Consider the following 16,413-nt stretch of genomic DNA (forward strand, 5'->3'; position numbering starts at 1 on the left):
AGTCCCACTGACCTGCACACGGACCATATCCCTCCATACACCTCCCATCCATGTATCTGTCCAATTTATTCTTAAATGTTAAAAAAGAACCCGCATTTACCACCTCGTCTGGCAGCTCATTCCATACTCCCACCACTCTCTGTGTGAAGAAGTTTCATTAACATCCTTGTAAATCTCTTCTGCACCCTTTTCAACTTAATGGCAGCCTTCATATAGCTAGGCAAAGGGGACTGCAAACAATTCTCCAGATGTGGTCTCACCAGTGCCTTGTACAACTGTTTCATGACATCCCAACTCTTGTACTCAATGGATAAAAGCAAGTTTACCAAACATCCTCATCACCACCACTGTCTACCCGTGTCACCACTTTCAGAGAAGTATATACTTGTATCCTTAAGTCTTTCTGTTCTGCAACACTCTCAATTGACCTGCCATTGACTGCATAAGTCCTGCCTTGGTTTTTCCTACCAAAATGCGGCACTTCACATGAGCCCAAATTAAATTCTATCTGTCATTACTTGGCCCACTGTCCTTGAAGAAATATTAAGACATTCCAGTTGGCATAGTACACCTGGGCATAGTAAGGTATGTGGGAGATTGCACAAGTTGATTGCATCAAATTTAATTTAAGGAGTTTGATGTGTATAGCATCAATGTTGATTCACACATGGGATTACAATATTGCAGATATTGTTGAAGGTAAATGAAAGTAAATTGGTAAATTGGTTTTTAATAGTCACATGTAGAGTGAAAAACTTTCTTTTGCATGCCAGGCATACAGATTATTTCATTACAACAGTACAATGAGGTAGGATAAAAGAAAGTAAGAACAGAATACAGGATATGGTTTTACTATTTTTGGGAAGTGCAGTGTAAGAGAGCTGCTAAGATGGGCAGGTCTGGAGGTCTGGCGTCTCAGTGTTCCTGGATATGGAATCATCAGGCGTGAATTGGGTTGGTGGGGGAGGGGCTGTATAATAACAGAGCATTGCAATGATCATTACGGAGTCCTTCACTGAAACAGATCCCAGAAGACCTTTCAAATCTTGCCTTATGGGTAGAGATTAGAAGTATATAAAATAGGCAATCACTTTGTTGGACTTAACAGGCTGAGATCTGGAACAAGAAGCATACTTCAAATTGTAGGCGAGACATTCTTCTAGAGAGAAGAAGAAGGAGAAGGAGGAGTGAAGGGTAATGTAATTAGTGGAGACATACATAATTCACAACCACCAACATTGAGTTGGGGTTCACTTAAGAGACTGGTCCAGTGTGATGATATAATTACATGAAGTACTGTTACCATGCTTTGTTTTCAGAGTTTTGATTACAATAAATAAGTTGTTATGGTTTTTCTTAAATATAAAACGCCTCATGCCTTTTTATTTGTGAAGACCTATATTGGTGACCCCAAAGTTCCAAGATGATTCCAGAGTTATTCAACGTGTCAACCAACACAGCCACTTTGAAATTGCCAGAATTTGGGGAGCAAAATGCCATTGTCCGGTTTTTACAAGCCGAGGCCCAATTTGTGCTGCCAGAAATCACGGCAAACCACACCAAATTCTACTACGTGGTGGCGTTGCTCAGCAGTTCCATAGCATTGAGAGTGGTGATTCTATTAGAGCAACTGCCTGAACACAATAAATTTCCATCACTGAAAACTCTCCTTTTGCAGACATTTGGACTATTGGAGTCTGAGTGCTCTTCTTGCCCCACCTCAACGATGCAAGTGATGGCCAAAATAAAAGACCCTTGGTCTACACAGCATCAGTGCCATCTGGCTTACCTATTAGTGTTCACAATGGATATACAACATATCAAGGGGAAAAATAGTAAGCTGAATTGAATTAACTTTATTTCTTACATCCTTCACATACGTGAGGAGTAAAAATCTACAATACATCTCTGTCTGAATGTGCAATGTGCAATTTATAGTAATTTGTAATAAATAGTATGTACAACAGGACAGTCAACTTAACATAGAAATACAATTATATCAGTGTGAGTTAATCAGTCTGATGGTCTGGTGGAAGAAGCTGCCCGGAGCCTGTTGGTCCTGGCTTTTATGCTGCGGTACCGTTTTCCAGATGGTAGCAGCTGGAACAGTTTGTGATTGGGGTGACTCTGATCCCCAGTGATCCTTCTGGCCCTCTTTATGCACCTGTCTCTGTAAATGTCCTGAATAGCAGGAAGTTCACATCTATGGATGCACTGGGCTGTCCGCAACACTCTCTGCAAAGTCCTGTGACTGAGGGAAGTACAGTTCCCATACCAGGCAGTGATACAGCCAGCCAGGATGATCTCAATTGCGCCCCTATAGAAAGTTATTAGGATTTGGGAACTCATGCCAAACTTCTTCAACCATCTGAGGTGAAAGAGGCGCTGTTGTGCTTTTTACACCACACATTCAGTACGTACAGACCAAGTGAGATCCTCGGTGATGTGTATGCCGAGGAACTTACAGCTGCTTACCCTCTCAACCCCAGATCCATTGATGTCAATAAGGGTTAGCCTGCCTCCATTCCACCTGTAGTCCACAACCAGCCCCTTTGCTTTTGCAACATTGAGGGAGAGGTTGTTTTCTTGACACCACTGTGTCAGGGTGATGACTTGATGACTTCGTCTCTGTAGGCTGCCTCATTATTATTTGAGAGTAGGCCAATCAATGTAGTGTCATCAACAAGATTAATTACAGCTTGGAGCTGTGGGTGGCGACATAGTCATGGGTATACAGAGAGTAAAGAGAAGGAGGGGGCTCAGGACACAGCTCCTGTGTCGAGGGTCAGAGGGGCAGAGGTGAGAGAGCCCACTGTTACCACCTGCTGGTGACCTAACAAGAAGTCCAGGATCCAGCTGCACAAGGCAGGGTGAAGGCCGAGGTCTCTGATCTTCTTGTCAAGCCTGGAAGGAATTATGGTGTTGAATGCTGAACTGTAGTCCACGAAAAGCATTTTCACATCAGCATCCCTCTTTTCCAGGTTGGTAAGTTGGTGTGTAGAGCTGTGGCTATTCCCTCTCATGGTCAGCCATTGAGGCCTTACACATAGAGGTTGACTATACTGCCATGGCAACTGACCCAGCTACTGACCCAGAGGTCCAGGCTTGCCAAACATCAGTCACAGGCCTGCAGTTGACTGACATTAAGTTTGGGAAAGCTGGCAACTCTCTCCATGTCTCTACAATGTCTCAGCTTGTTGCCTTCACCCCATAGTGCTCGCAGACTGGAGACAGACTGTTTTTGACTCCATCCATGACCTCTTGCATCCAGGCTGGAAGGCCTCACAGAAACTGGTTGCACTAAGAGCTGTATGGCACAGCCTTAGAAAAGACATCCGTGATTGGACTGCAGCCTGTGTGGAATGCAAGGGGGCAAAAACTAATCTTCATGTCCAGGTGCCATTGGCCCCTTTTGAGGTCCCTGAGCAATGGCTTGACCATGTCAATGTGGGCCTTGTTGGTCCTCTTCACCCCTCCCATGGTTTTACACACTGTCTTACCATGGTGGACTGTACCACCAGGTGACTAGAGATCCATCTAGCATCAACAACAGCTGCAGATGTAGGTCGGGTGTTCATCGGCACCTGGGTTGCTCAGTTTGGCACCCCATCTGAAATTTCCTCTGACTGCAGTCCCCAGTTCATATCCGACCTCTGGGCTGCGATTGCCTAGAACCTTTGCATTAGGCTACATCATACCATGATGTATCACCTGCAGTCCAATGGCCTATGTGAGTGGTTTCACGGTTTCCTTAAAGGCTGCTCTGAGGGCTTCCCTGATGGGTGAGTGTTGGCATGATTGTCTCCTGTGGGTCCTGCTCGTGCTCTGAACCGCTCCAAAAGAGGACCTACAGTTGTCCGCGGCTGAGTTGGTATGTGGGCAGCCGTTATGAATGCCAGGTGATTTTATTCCAGATGCAACAGCCAGCTCAACAGAATTCCACCTTAGTCAGTAAATTCAACTCCTTTGCACCTATTCCTACCTGCCATCATGGGTTTCTGCTGACCTACATTTATTTTTGTTGATGGACACCAACATTTGGAAAAGAGAGAAAAGACTTCCATCATTGATAAGTTGCATAAACCTGAATGTATTTCAGTAGATCACCTTAAACCAGCCCACCAAAATTTGGAGGATCCCATTACCAATCCCCTGCCATCACGACATGACCATGAGCATGTCAACACACCTCGGGATATGCCGAAGGCACCTGCTGTTCCTCCACCCATGGGACTCAAGAGCTGAGCTGGGTAGCTTGGCCGAGCTCCGGACAGGCTGACAATGCTGGTTTTTGTGAATCCTGGGGTGCCTGTGTAGGGTAATGTAATTGGTGGAAATGTACATGATTTACAGCCACCAACACTGAGTTGGGGTTCAATTTAAGAGGCTGGTCTAATGTGATGACGTATTTACATGAAGTACTGTTACCGTATGTTGTGTTCGGTGTTTTGATTACAATAATTGAGTTGCTATGGTTTTTCTTACACATAAAATACCTCATGCTGTTTTATGTGAGAAAACCTACAGGAGGAGGAGGAGAAGGAGAAGAAGGGGGCGGAGAGGAAAAGAAGGAGGGAAAGAGAGGGCAAAGAGGAGAAGGAAGAAGAGAAGAGGAAAAGGAGGAGTAGGAAGTGCAGGAGAGGTGGAAAAGAAAGAGGAGTAGGAGGAGGAGGAGAAGGTGAAGGAGGAGGAAGAGAAGAAGGTGGGAGAGAAGGAAAGGGAAGAAGGGGAGGCGGAGGAGGAGAGGAGGAAAAGGAGAGCAAGAATGAGATGGAGAGGAGGAAAAGTAGGAGGGGGAGCAGAGTTAGGAAGAGGAGAAGCAGGGCAAGGAAGAGGCCAGAAGGAAAAAAAGGACAAGGAGAGGAGGAAAAAAGGAGGAGGAGGTGGAGAAGGAGAAGGAAAGGCGGAGAAGGAAGAGGAGGTGGAAAGAAGGAAAAGAAGGGGAGGAGGGGAAACAGGAGGAAAAGAAGAATGTGGAGAGGAGAAGAAGAGGAGGAGGGGAAGCAGGGTGAGGAGCAGGAGAAAAGAAAAAGGAGGAGGATAAGAGGAGAATGAGAAGGAAAAGAAGGAGGAGAAATTGGAGGAGGAGAGGGAAGAGGAAGAGAAGGAAGATGAGAGGAAGAAAAGAGGACAAATGAGAGGAGGAAGAGGAGGAGGTGGAGGAGCTGAGGAGAAGGTAGAAGAGGATAAGGTGAAGAAGGAGAAGAGGAGGAAGAATGGAGGAGCAGGAGGAGGAGAAGAGGAGAAATAGGTGGAAAAAAGGAAAGGAAAGGAGGACAAGGAGGAGGAGGAAGAGTAGAGAAGCAGGAGGAGGAGAGGAAGAGAAGAAAGAGGACAAAGAGAAGAATGAGTAGGAAAAGCAGGAGAGCTAGAGAAGAAAGGAGTAGGCGAGGAGAAGAAGAAGGAGGGGAGGAGGAAGAGAAGGAAGAGGAAGAGGAGGAAGAGGAAGAGAGGAGGAGAAGAGGAAAAGAAGCAGGAAGAGGAGGAGAAGAAGGAGGAAGATGAGAGGAGGAACAGAAGAAGGTGGGGAGGAGGAGAGGAAGTGGATGAGGAGCACAGCAGGGTGAGGAGGAGGAGAAGGGGAGGAGGTGAGGAGGAAAAGGAGAGGAAAATAAGGAAATGAGAAGAATGAGAAAGAGGAAGAGGAGGAGGGGACGAGCAGGAGGATGAGAAGGAGGAGGTCAAGGGGAGGGGAGAGGAGGGGGATGGGAGTGGAGGAGATGGAGAAAGAGGAAAGGAGAAGGATGAGGAGAGGAGAGGTGGTGAGGAGGAGAAGGAGAGGAGGCTGAAGAGGAGAGGAGGAAGATGAGGGGGGAGAAGGGGTGAGGAGGAGGAGGAGAAGAGGAAAAGGAGGAGGAGATGATGAAAAGAAGGAGGAGAGGGAGTAGGGAAGAGCAGGAGAGGTGGAAAAGAAAGAAGTAGTAGGAGGAGGAGGAATAGAAGGAGGAGGAGGGGAAGAAAAAAGATAGGAGGAAAAGGAGGAGAAGGGGAGAAGCAGGAGAAGAAGGAAGAGAAGGAGGAGAGAAGAGGAAGGAAGAGGAGAGGGGGAGGAGGAGGATGAGAGGAGGAAAAGAAGGAGGTGAAGGGGAGGAGAAGGAGGTGGTGCAAGAGGAGAGGGGGAGGATAAGGAGGAGAAACAGGGAGAGAATGAGACAAGGAGGAGGAGCAGAGGAATAGAAGAAGGATATCTCACTCCTGTACGCCCTCGCGTCTCCATCTGAGACTCTACCAACAATGGTTGTATTGTCTGCAAATTTATTGTGCTATGCCTAGCTAATAATAAATCAATTCCAATATTGTTTCCTATGCCACTGAGAGTAAGGAACCTTGTAATATTTTCTGTAAACTTGTATGCAGAGATTAAAAAGATGCCCTCCAGAGTTAACATTGAAATTCAGTGAAGTCCAGCCTCAATCAGGAATGCAAGGATTCTTGTAGAACTGACTTTGCTCCATGACATTCAGCTGAACCAGTTGACCAGTGTAAGATACACAACGGACAGCTAATAGCAGAGGCTGGAGAGAAGAACAATCACAGTTCATTTATTCAAATCGATCAAATGTGATGATTCCCATTATCAGACATTACTGGTGAAGGGATCACTTTTGACTTATGGAGTCTGATTTGTTCAAGCTATTTTAAACAGAGTGCAAAATCAGATCTGTGAGTAGATGCTATATCTGACCACAATGCCTTGTTCATATTACTTATCTTCTCACAGACATTTCTGATTCAGAGATTGCCATTTAAAGTCAGTGGAGCTACCAAAAGGGTAGAAGAATTCTGAAAGAAGGATTTATTTAAGTTCAGAGATCACATTCACTCATTGTCTAAATGACAACATGGCAGAGAACACAAATATTTCACATTAATGGATTGATTTAGGTTTCCAGCATCTTCAGAATCTCTTGTGTTTGAGTCTCCTCAAACCACTTAAACTGTTTCAAGAATAGACTCCTTCAATATCCTTGTCACCCTTTACTTCCAGCCGGGCAGATCTGATCGTGCCTCACTTCTCTGAGTGCATTCATCAGACTCACCAAGAAAACATCCCAATCTTTCTCATTGTTTTAGTCCCTTTCAGATAAGGCAGAGATAATATCATACCACTCCTCTCCACCACAGTACCAACAAAAATGCACCCCTAACTTTGTGCAAGATTTCAGCCATGTAATGCCATGCAGCTCTACACAGAAAGGTTCCCTCTAACGCACTTTGCTCTTCCAAGCTCTGAAATGGACTGGGTATTCCAAACACAGTGAGACATTGTGCTCTGATTTATCACCAACTGCTTCATCACTAGTTGCTCCTTCTCTTCCATTTCGTCCATTTACTTCAACTAAATTTAATTGGGAATGACAGGGAACTTCTCTTCTCACTTTCACTGAGGTGAACATACAAGCTATGATCAAGCTACCTTTACGGGAATGGAACCGTACACATGAAGGTAAAGATGTTTACTATTCAAAGTGGACAGCCCAGGCATTGTTACTGAGCAGCATACCCAGCAGATGTTTTGAGGATTTGATGTCTCCTCTACTCATGAGGAGTGAAATGGTCTCCTCCAATCTTCTGAGGTGCTGCACTTCTCTCGAGGTATCCCGTCCTTATCCCTGGCTGTTCTGACCAAATGGGGGAGAAAAACCATAGAGTCAATTACATTCCTGTTACCCTAAATCTACTGTCTTCCTTTCAGTGGAAGGGGAAATAGTTGATGGGTAACAACGTGCAGATGCAGGAGGAGATGGACAGATGGGCTTGATGTGTGGAGTTCGGCCCAGGAAGGGTTGGGGAATATGAGAATTTCCCCTGGTGTGTGAGCGTACATGCAATTGTTAGAATGAATGAAATCGATAGTGTAGACCCTATTTTGCATTCAGGAAGTAATGATTTTCCCCCCAGCGCTTTACTATAGCAGAACAGCTTTATATCCAAGCAGGGATGACCTCAGTCTCTTCCTGCCTGGCATTTCTATGGTGGTGCTGGTATTTCATTTGTCACACCCCCACACCCCATTCCCCTCACCCTTTGCCTTCCTGGGCATGTAGGAACCTCCATCTAATGTGCTCCTGCCTCATGAGGTGAGAGTGATAACCTTCAACGTCAAGGAAGCATTTGACCAACTGTGGCATCAAGATGCCCTAGCTAAAAAGGAGTTAATGGGAATTAGGGGGAAATCCTTCCACTGGTTGGAATCATACCTGACACAAAGGAAGATGGTTGTGGTGGTTGGAGGTCAATCATCTCATTCTCAGGACATCACTGCAGTAGTTCCTCAGGAAAGAGTCCTTGAAACAACCATCTTTAGCTGCTTCATGACCTTTTTCAATGACCTTCCTTCTGTCATAAGGTCAGAAGTGGAGATGTTTGCAGATGACTGCATAATGCTCTGCACCACTTGTGACTCCTCAGATAGTGAAGCAGTTTTTACCCAAATGCAGCAGGACCTGGGCAATATCCAGTCTTGGGCCGACAAGTGGCAAGTTACATTCGAGCCACGCGAGTGCTAGGAAATGACCATCTCCAACCAGAGAAGCTCTAACCGTTGTCCTTTGACATTCAGTAGTATTACCATCACAAAATCCCCTACTATCAGCATCCTGAGGGTTACCATTGACATGAAACTAAACTGGTATAGCCATATAAACATTGTGGCTAACTAGGTCAAAGGCTAGGAATCCTGGTGTGTAACATACCTCCTGAGTCCCCAAAACCTGTCCACCATCTACAAGACCCAATTCAGGAGTGTAATGGAATACTTGCCACTTGCCTGGATGAGTGCAGCTCCATCAACACTCAGAAGCTTGACACCATCCAGTACAAGGCATCCCACTTGAACGGTCCCCTTCCACAAGCATCCTATCCCTCCACCATTGAAGAAGAGTTGCAGCAGTGTGTACTATCTACAAGATGCAGTACAACAACACACCAACGTTCCTAAGGCAGCACTTCCAGACCCTGTGAGTGTATCTACACCTCAGGGACTGCAGTGGTTCAAGAAGGCAGCTCATCACCACCTTCTCAAGGGCAACTAGGGGTGGGCAATAAATGCCGGCTTAGCTGGTGATGCCCACATCCCGTAAATGAATAATGAAAATATTGCATTGCTAAATGCAAATTATGGACTTGCTGTCTCTCACCTACAATATTTCTCTTCCCACTATCAGGTGTAGTATGTTGCTACTACCCAGCTACAATGAGGAAAGTGCTCTCAGAAGATGAACCTCTTCCCTGATACAAAGCAGCAGCAAGGTCACTAAATTTTCACAGGGAATCACTCAGTGGTGGTTTAACACACTTCCAGCTGCATAAACCACACTGACTCTTTTGCAGACTAGTAGGAGCCAATTTCATAACCCTTGCCAAAAAAGATGAATCTGTTTTCTAACTCAACAAGATACAAAAAGCACTGTGCCTCTCCTAATACTGTTCTGTTAATCAAAAAAAAGGATTAAAAGTAGAAGGCAGAAAAATAGACATGGAGAACATTAATCACTCTATTCATTATTTTCAATGAGGCTGGGAAGCCTTGGATACAGAAGAGCTGCTCCCCCAGTGTGACCAGGAAGTGAAGCGGTGGGTTGTAAAATAACACAGGCTAACTATAAGCAATTAGCAAGGATGGTTTGTCCCAAAAGTTAACTGGGAGCAACACTCCTATGTTCAGAGTTACTTTATTGACACGCACACAAGGGTGTATGTCTGGAAAATACTGTATATTATACTATCATGAAGTATGTAAAAAAAAATTAAAAGTAGGGGTTAATAACAGTTTGATCCAATAGTCCATGAAATCTGTTGGTCGGGCACCACTGAAGTCCCATGAGATTTGGATTATTAGAGATTGGCTGTAGCAGTCTTTACGTGTTTGTTGCAATGGTTCACTTTGGCCTGGCTGTCTCAATAGTAAGGATCTCAGTACCCACATATCTCTGTGAGTCCTTTTCATAGCTTATGATTTCTGATTTACATAGATAAGAATGTTTTATGAAGATAGTTATAAGAATATTAGAGTCATGGAGAGATATAGTATGGAAGCAGACTCTATGGCCCACTGAGTCTGTGCCATCCATCAATGACATTTACACCACCCTAACGTTAATCCCACGTTGCATGCATCCCATATTCTCATTACCTCCCCCACACCAACCCAGAACCTGCCACTCACTTATACACCAGGGGCTATTTTCAGCAGCCAATTAACCTAGCACCCTGTAAGTCTTTGTGATGTAGGGGGAAACTGAGCATACAAAGGAAACCCATGCAGTCACAGAGAGAATGTGCAAAATCTACATGGACAGGATTTCGGCAAGGTCTCTCGTGTTGTGAGGCAGTGGCTCTACATCCTGTACTGTTGTGTGGCCCCCTAATATTTTTCCTGAAATCAAAGATGTACTTTGCCTGAGATGAGTGTCCATAATTTTTGTCTATTTATCATTGTAGAGTTTACCCAGGTAAACTGGAGTTTTTAATCACTTATCTCAGGACTTGTTCTAAGTGTTACATTACAATAAACAACCCTTGTGAGTGAATGACTTTGGCTTAAAAATCTGGCAAAAAATAAATAAACCAAAATAAATTAGTTGAACGTAGATTTGCAGCCATTAACGCTGATTAATATTAATTCAATTTTCTTCTTTACAGTTGTGTTGAACAGTATTCAATGACTTGGTCAGTCTAATTAATGAGTTGTCACAGTTCCACCCTTCACTATTTATATTTATCTCCCTCATTAAATTACCCTAGAACTGGGATCAATGATATAACACTTTTCTTAATGAATTATTCTCAAGATAAATTAACTCAAGTTCTACTTACACATTTAGTAACTCTGTAATCCCTCCTGGAGCACTCTCCATTAAGTCATCCATGAAAAATTACATTCATACATCTTGTCTATAATATGCTTCTCTAAAGTCTTCCTATCCATTTTTTAAAAATATACACTCAGTGGTTACTTTAGTAGGTACAGACGTGGAACTTGGTATGGTCTTCTGCTGCTGCACCCAAGCACTTTACAGTTTGATGTATGGTGCATTCAGAGACGCTGTTCTGCATATGACTGTTTACACGCATAGTTACTTGAATTACTGACGCCTTCCTGTCAGCTTGAACCAATCTGGCCATTCTCTGTTGACCTCTCTCATTAACAAGCTTTCTTTTGCCTACAGTACAGCTACTCACTGGATGGTGTTTTGTTTTTTGCACTATTCTCTGTAATCTCTGGAGACTGTTCAGCATGAATCCCAGGAGATCAGCAGATTCTGAGATACTCAAACTAGCCATTCTGGCACCAACAATCATTCCATGGGAAAAGATACTTAGATTACATTTTTTCCCTATTCTGATGTTCTAAGCTTCTTGACTATATCTACATAGTTGCTTCCAGATGATTTGCTGATTGGATATTTGCATTAACAAGCAGGTGTATCTAATGAACTGGCCATTTAGTTTATCTTGTGATTTAGCATAATTTATTGTAGGTTATCAACCATCATTTTTGTCAATCTCATGACATTTTGCAGGGAAACTGATGTATATAAATATTACAATAATACTTGAGTAATCTTGTATATATATAATTTGTTGATTAAACATACATGTTCATTTAAATAATACGTTACGGATCATATGTATAAGAATGTGAATTGCATACATTATCATGATACCACGTGATAGCTGCACGTCTTGTTTAAAGTAAACTCGAAGTTAGACCCACATTTTGGACTCTCATGTTTTCTTCTGAATTAGTTTAATGTTTTACATTTACAAAGCATACCATTGGAGATGAGGTATTTTTAAAATGGACCCAAAACGACTACTGACTTGTAAAAGCACAGCAAGATGTTCAAACTAAAAAAAAAGCAGTAAGGAACATTGAGTAAAATATTCAGCTCAGCACACGTAGACTGTTGAGTTAAAAATTGCAGCACAGTGCATATTCTTCAGAAAGGAAGGTATGGTTGAGTTAAAAAAGGTATTAAACAGAGGAATTCATGGGCTCATAAAGAGTAAGTATCAGTTAATAATAAAAAAGCACAAGTAGCTGACTACATCGGAGAAATTACACAAAACATAACTGGAATATGCATACTGAGCTAATTCAGCAATATTTTGAAGCATATGAGATAGCCAATGAGAAACAAGTAGCAATTTCGCTGAGTGCATTAGGTTTAAAGGCATACAGTTTGCTTCAAAGTTTGATGGCTCCAACCAAACCAGCAGAAATGAGCTTTGCTGCCATTATAAGAGTAATGCAAGAACATTTGGAACTGAAGCCATTGCTGAGAAGGGGAGTCCTTTTCAGTGTACGTGGCTGAATTGAAGTGATTGCCTGAGCATTGTCAGTTCAGTAATGGGCTTAATGCTACACTGAGAGATTGTTTAGTTTTTGAACCTTACAAGAAAGCATTCAAATGCACAATTTACATTCAAAGATTTGAAAATTCAAAATACATTTATTATCGATGTTCAATATGTATCCAGTATACAGCCCTGAAATTCGTCTTCCCCACAGACAGTCACAAAACAAAGAACAACCTTGGAACAAATCCATTCAAAGAAAAACATCAAACACCAAGCATCGCACCCCCAACATGTAAAAAAATTGTACAAACAGCAACAAAACAACAACTGACAACACAGAATATAAAATACAAAATCAAAAGGCACTTTTAGTATGGTTAGCAAAGTGTTTATCATCTGCAGGCTTCCCCAATTCAATAATCGCCCAAAAGTAGTAACAAAAAGGAGCGACCAGAACTAGAAACACATCATAACATGAAGTAGAATCCAACCCCCAGACCACATTGATTAAACCTTGCTCTGGCACCATCGGCCCACATTGTCAAGGGACAGAGAGATTCACCAGGACCTTCACTCAGGAGCAGAGAGCAAGAGACCACATACATAGACATCTCCGGCAGCAGCTTGTGGGAGGCTGGTATACGGCACTGAACACTTGCTCGCCTTCCATAACCGCCTTGATAATTTTTCACTTCCACAGCACTTTAATAGGCAAGAGTGCCAAAAGATGGAGTCGAACATGGGCTTACACTCCATCTCCTCGCTTCCTGGCCCCCATGTTGTGCACTTTTTTCGCAGCCTTGAGGAACACTCTCAGAGACAGCAAAGGAACAGGTCACCTGACTGGCCCGAGGTCACACCACCAGGGTGTAGATTACAGGCTCCAGCAGTAGCAGAACCATACCTGAAATAAAAAGGAAGATGAAAAAAAGAAGTGAAAGGAATTGGTTCATGACCCATCTAGAGAATGTTGACTTTGGTAGCATTGTTTGCTGGTGCCACCTTCTTCTGGAGCAGTTGAAATCTCTGTTTCAATGGGAAAAACAGACGGAGACACAATTGATTTGCAGTCAGGAATGAAAGTGAGTGGAAACAAAATTGCAACTTCTAAACAGAAACTGGCCTGGAAGAAAAAGTTGTGTTACCGTTGTGGCAGGGGCTCACATTCGCCAAATCAATGCAGGTTGAAAGGTGAAACTTACAGAAAATACAACAAAGTAGGACACATACATAGAGCATGTTGAGCAAACAAAAATAAATGGACTGCAGAGGGAAGAGTAAAAGATAAAAAGTCAAGTTACAGTTTTGAAAAGAGAAAAGAGAAACATGATATTGATGAAAAATCTGACGATGGGAGTGAAACAGGACTAGGTGCTCTTGAGATTTACAATTCGGAAACTAACAGGAGACAAGCAATATGGCTTACACCAGAAGTGAACGGCAAATTAATTAGAAACATAGAAAATAGGTGCAGGAATGGGCCATTTGGCCCTTTGAGCCTGCACCGCCATTCATCCAGCTCAGAACCCTGTACCTGCCTTCTCTCCATACCCCCTGATCCCTTTAGCCACAAGGGCCATATCTACCTCCCTCTTAAATATAGCCAATGAACTAGCCTCAACTGTTTCCTGTGGCAGAGAGTTCCACAGAATTGAAGTGGATTGGACACTGGTAAAGCCATTTCAGTCATTCCACAAAACGAGTTTAAATGCTATTTCAAAGATACTAAAGTGTATCCAACTAAGAACTTTGACTGGAAAAAAGATAACTCCTATGTGAATGACATCCGTAATAGTGGAATGCAACAACCAACGAGCCACATTGGGCTTGTATGTGGTAAAAACAGGAGGAGCAGCATTGTGGGGATGTGATTGGCTGAGACAACTACAACGTGATTGGAGATCCATCCACTACTTGCATGTCATATCCCCTGCAATGAAGCCATATGAACGTGAATTAAGAAAGGTACTGTATGATTCCACAACTGTCTTCATGCCAAACACCATGAAACATTGCTCAACAGAAGACAAACAGGTGTTGGTACTACACTCTCTGCCTCATGCTGGAAAGCATATTGAACAAGGGAAGGACCATGGTGCTCAAAAGAATCATGAAAGTGATGAAAGCAGTGGTCCAACTACAACAGTTTTTGTAGGCAACATATCTGAGAAAGCTTCTGGTACATTGGTCAGATCCATGGTGCATCCATTAAGATTATTGCATGAACTTCAAGTGGGAGACAAGAAACTGCTTATAAACGTAGATGCATAGACCAAAGTCCAGCTGGATGAATGGGAAGGCCAAAAATAAATCATAATGTGATTGAATTCATACTGTAGCTTGAGAGGGAGAAGCATAAGTCACATGTATCAGTTTCACAGTGGAATAAAGGGAATTACAGAGGCATGAGAGAGGAGCTTGACCAGGTTGTTTGGAGGGGGATATTCGCGGGGATGATGGCAAAACAGAGGTGGCTGAAGTTTCTGGGAATAGTTCACAGGGCACAGGATAGATATGTCCCACAGAAGAAGTTTTTCTCAAATGGCAGTGGTAGGCAATCGTGGCTGACAAGGGAAGTTGACGACTGCATAAAAGCCAAGGAAAGGGTATATAAGGTAGCAAAAGTGGGAAGATGGATGATTGGGGAGTTTTTCAATTCCATCAAAAGACAACTAAAAAGCTATAAGGAGGGAAAAGATGAAATATAAGGGCAAACTAGCCAATAATATAAAGCAGGATACTAAAAGTTTTATCAGTTATATAAAGAATAAAAGGGAGGTGAGAGTCGATATTGGACCACTGGAAAATGATGCTGGTGAGGTAGTAATAGAGGACAAAGAAATAGCAGATGAACTTAATAAGTACGTTGCTTTAGTCTTTACTGTGGAAGACCCTAGCTATATGCCAGAGGTCCGTGAGCGTCAGGGAGCTGGAGTGAGTGCCATTACTATTACAAAGGAAAAAGTGCTAAGCAAACTGAAAGGTCTTAAGGGAGATACATCATCTGGACCAGATGGAATGCATCTAGAGTCCTAAGAGAGGTTGCTGAAGAGGGAACAGTTGCATTGGTTATGATCTTTCAAGAATCACTTGATTCTGGCATGGTTCCGGAGGTCTGGAAAATTGCAAATGTCACTCCACTATTTAAGAAGGGAGGAAGACAAAAGGGAGGGAATTATAAGCCAGATAGCCTAACCTCAGCAATTGGGAAAGTGTTGTATTCCATTATTAAGAACGAGGTTTTGGGGTACTTGGAGACTAATGATAAAATAAGTCAAAGTCAGAGACTGCGCCTGTCTGTTAATGGAGTAACTGCAATATTGTGCTGCTCTTAGTTTCGTTTCTCTCCCCCTAGTTTATACTTTACACTTTATTGTCGCCAAACAATTGGTACTAGAACGTACAATCATCACATCGATATTTGATTCTGCGCTTCACACTACCTGGGTTACAAATATTAAATATTAAAAATAGTTAAAATTAGTAAATATTAAAAAATTAAATTATAAATCATAAATAGAAAATAGAAAAATGGGAAGTAAGGTAGTGCAAAAAAACCGAGAGGCAGGTCCGGATATTTGGAGGGTACGGCCCAGACCCGGGTCAGGATCTGTTCAGCAGTCTTATCACAGTTGGAAAGAAGCTGTTCGAGTCTTCAAGCTCCTGAGCCTTCTCCCCGAGGGAAGAGGGACGAAAAGTGTGTTGGCTGGGTGGGTCGCGTCCTTGATTATCCTGGCAGCACTGCTCCGACAGCGTGCGGTGTAAAGCGAGTCCACGGAGGGGAGATTGGTTTGTGTGATGTGCTGCGCCGTGTTCACCATCTTCTGCAGCTTCTTTCAGTCTTGGACAGGACAACTTCCATACCAGGTTGTGATGTACCCTAGAAGAATGCTTTCTACGGTGCATCTATAAAAATTAGTGAGGGTTTTAGGGGACAGGCCAAATTTCTTTAGTTTTCTCAGGAAGTAAAGGCGCTGGTGGGCCTCCTTGGCAGTGGACTCTGCTTGGTTGGACCAAGTCAGGTCATTTGTGATATTGACTCCGAGGAACTTAAAGCTTTTGACCTGTTCCACTTGCGCACCACTGATGTAAATTGGGTCATGCAGT

The sequence above is a fragment of the Mobula hypostoma genome, chromosome 4 (genome assembly GCF_963921235.1).
Source record: "Mobula hypostoma chromosome 4, sMobHyp1.1, whole genome shotgun sequence".
NCBI lineage: Eukaryota > Metazoa > Chordata > Chondrichthyes > Myliobatiformes > Myliobatidae > Mobula > Mobula hypostoma.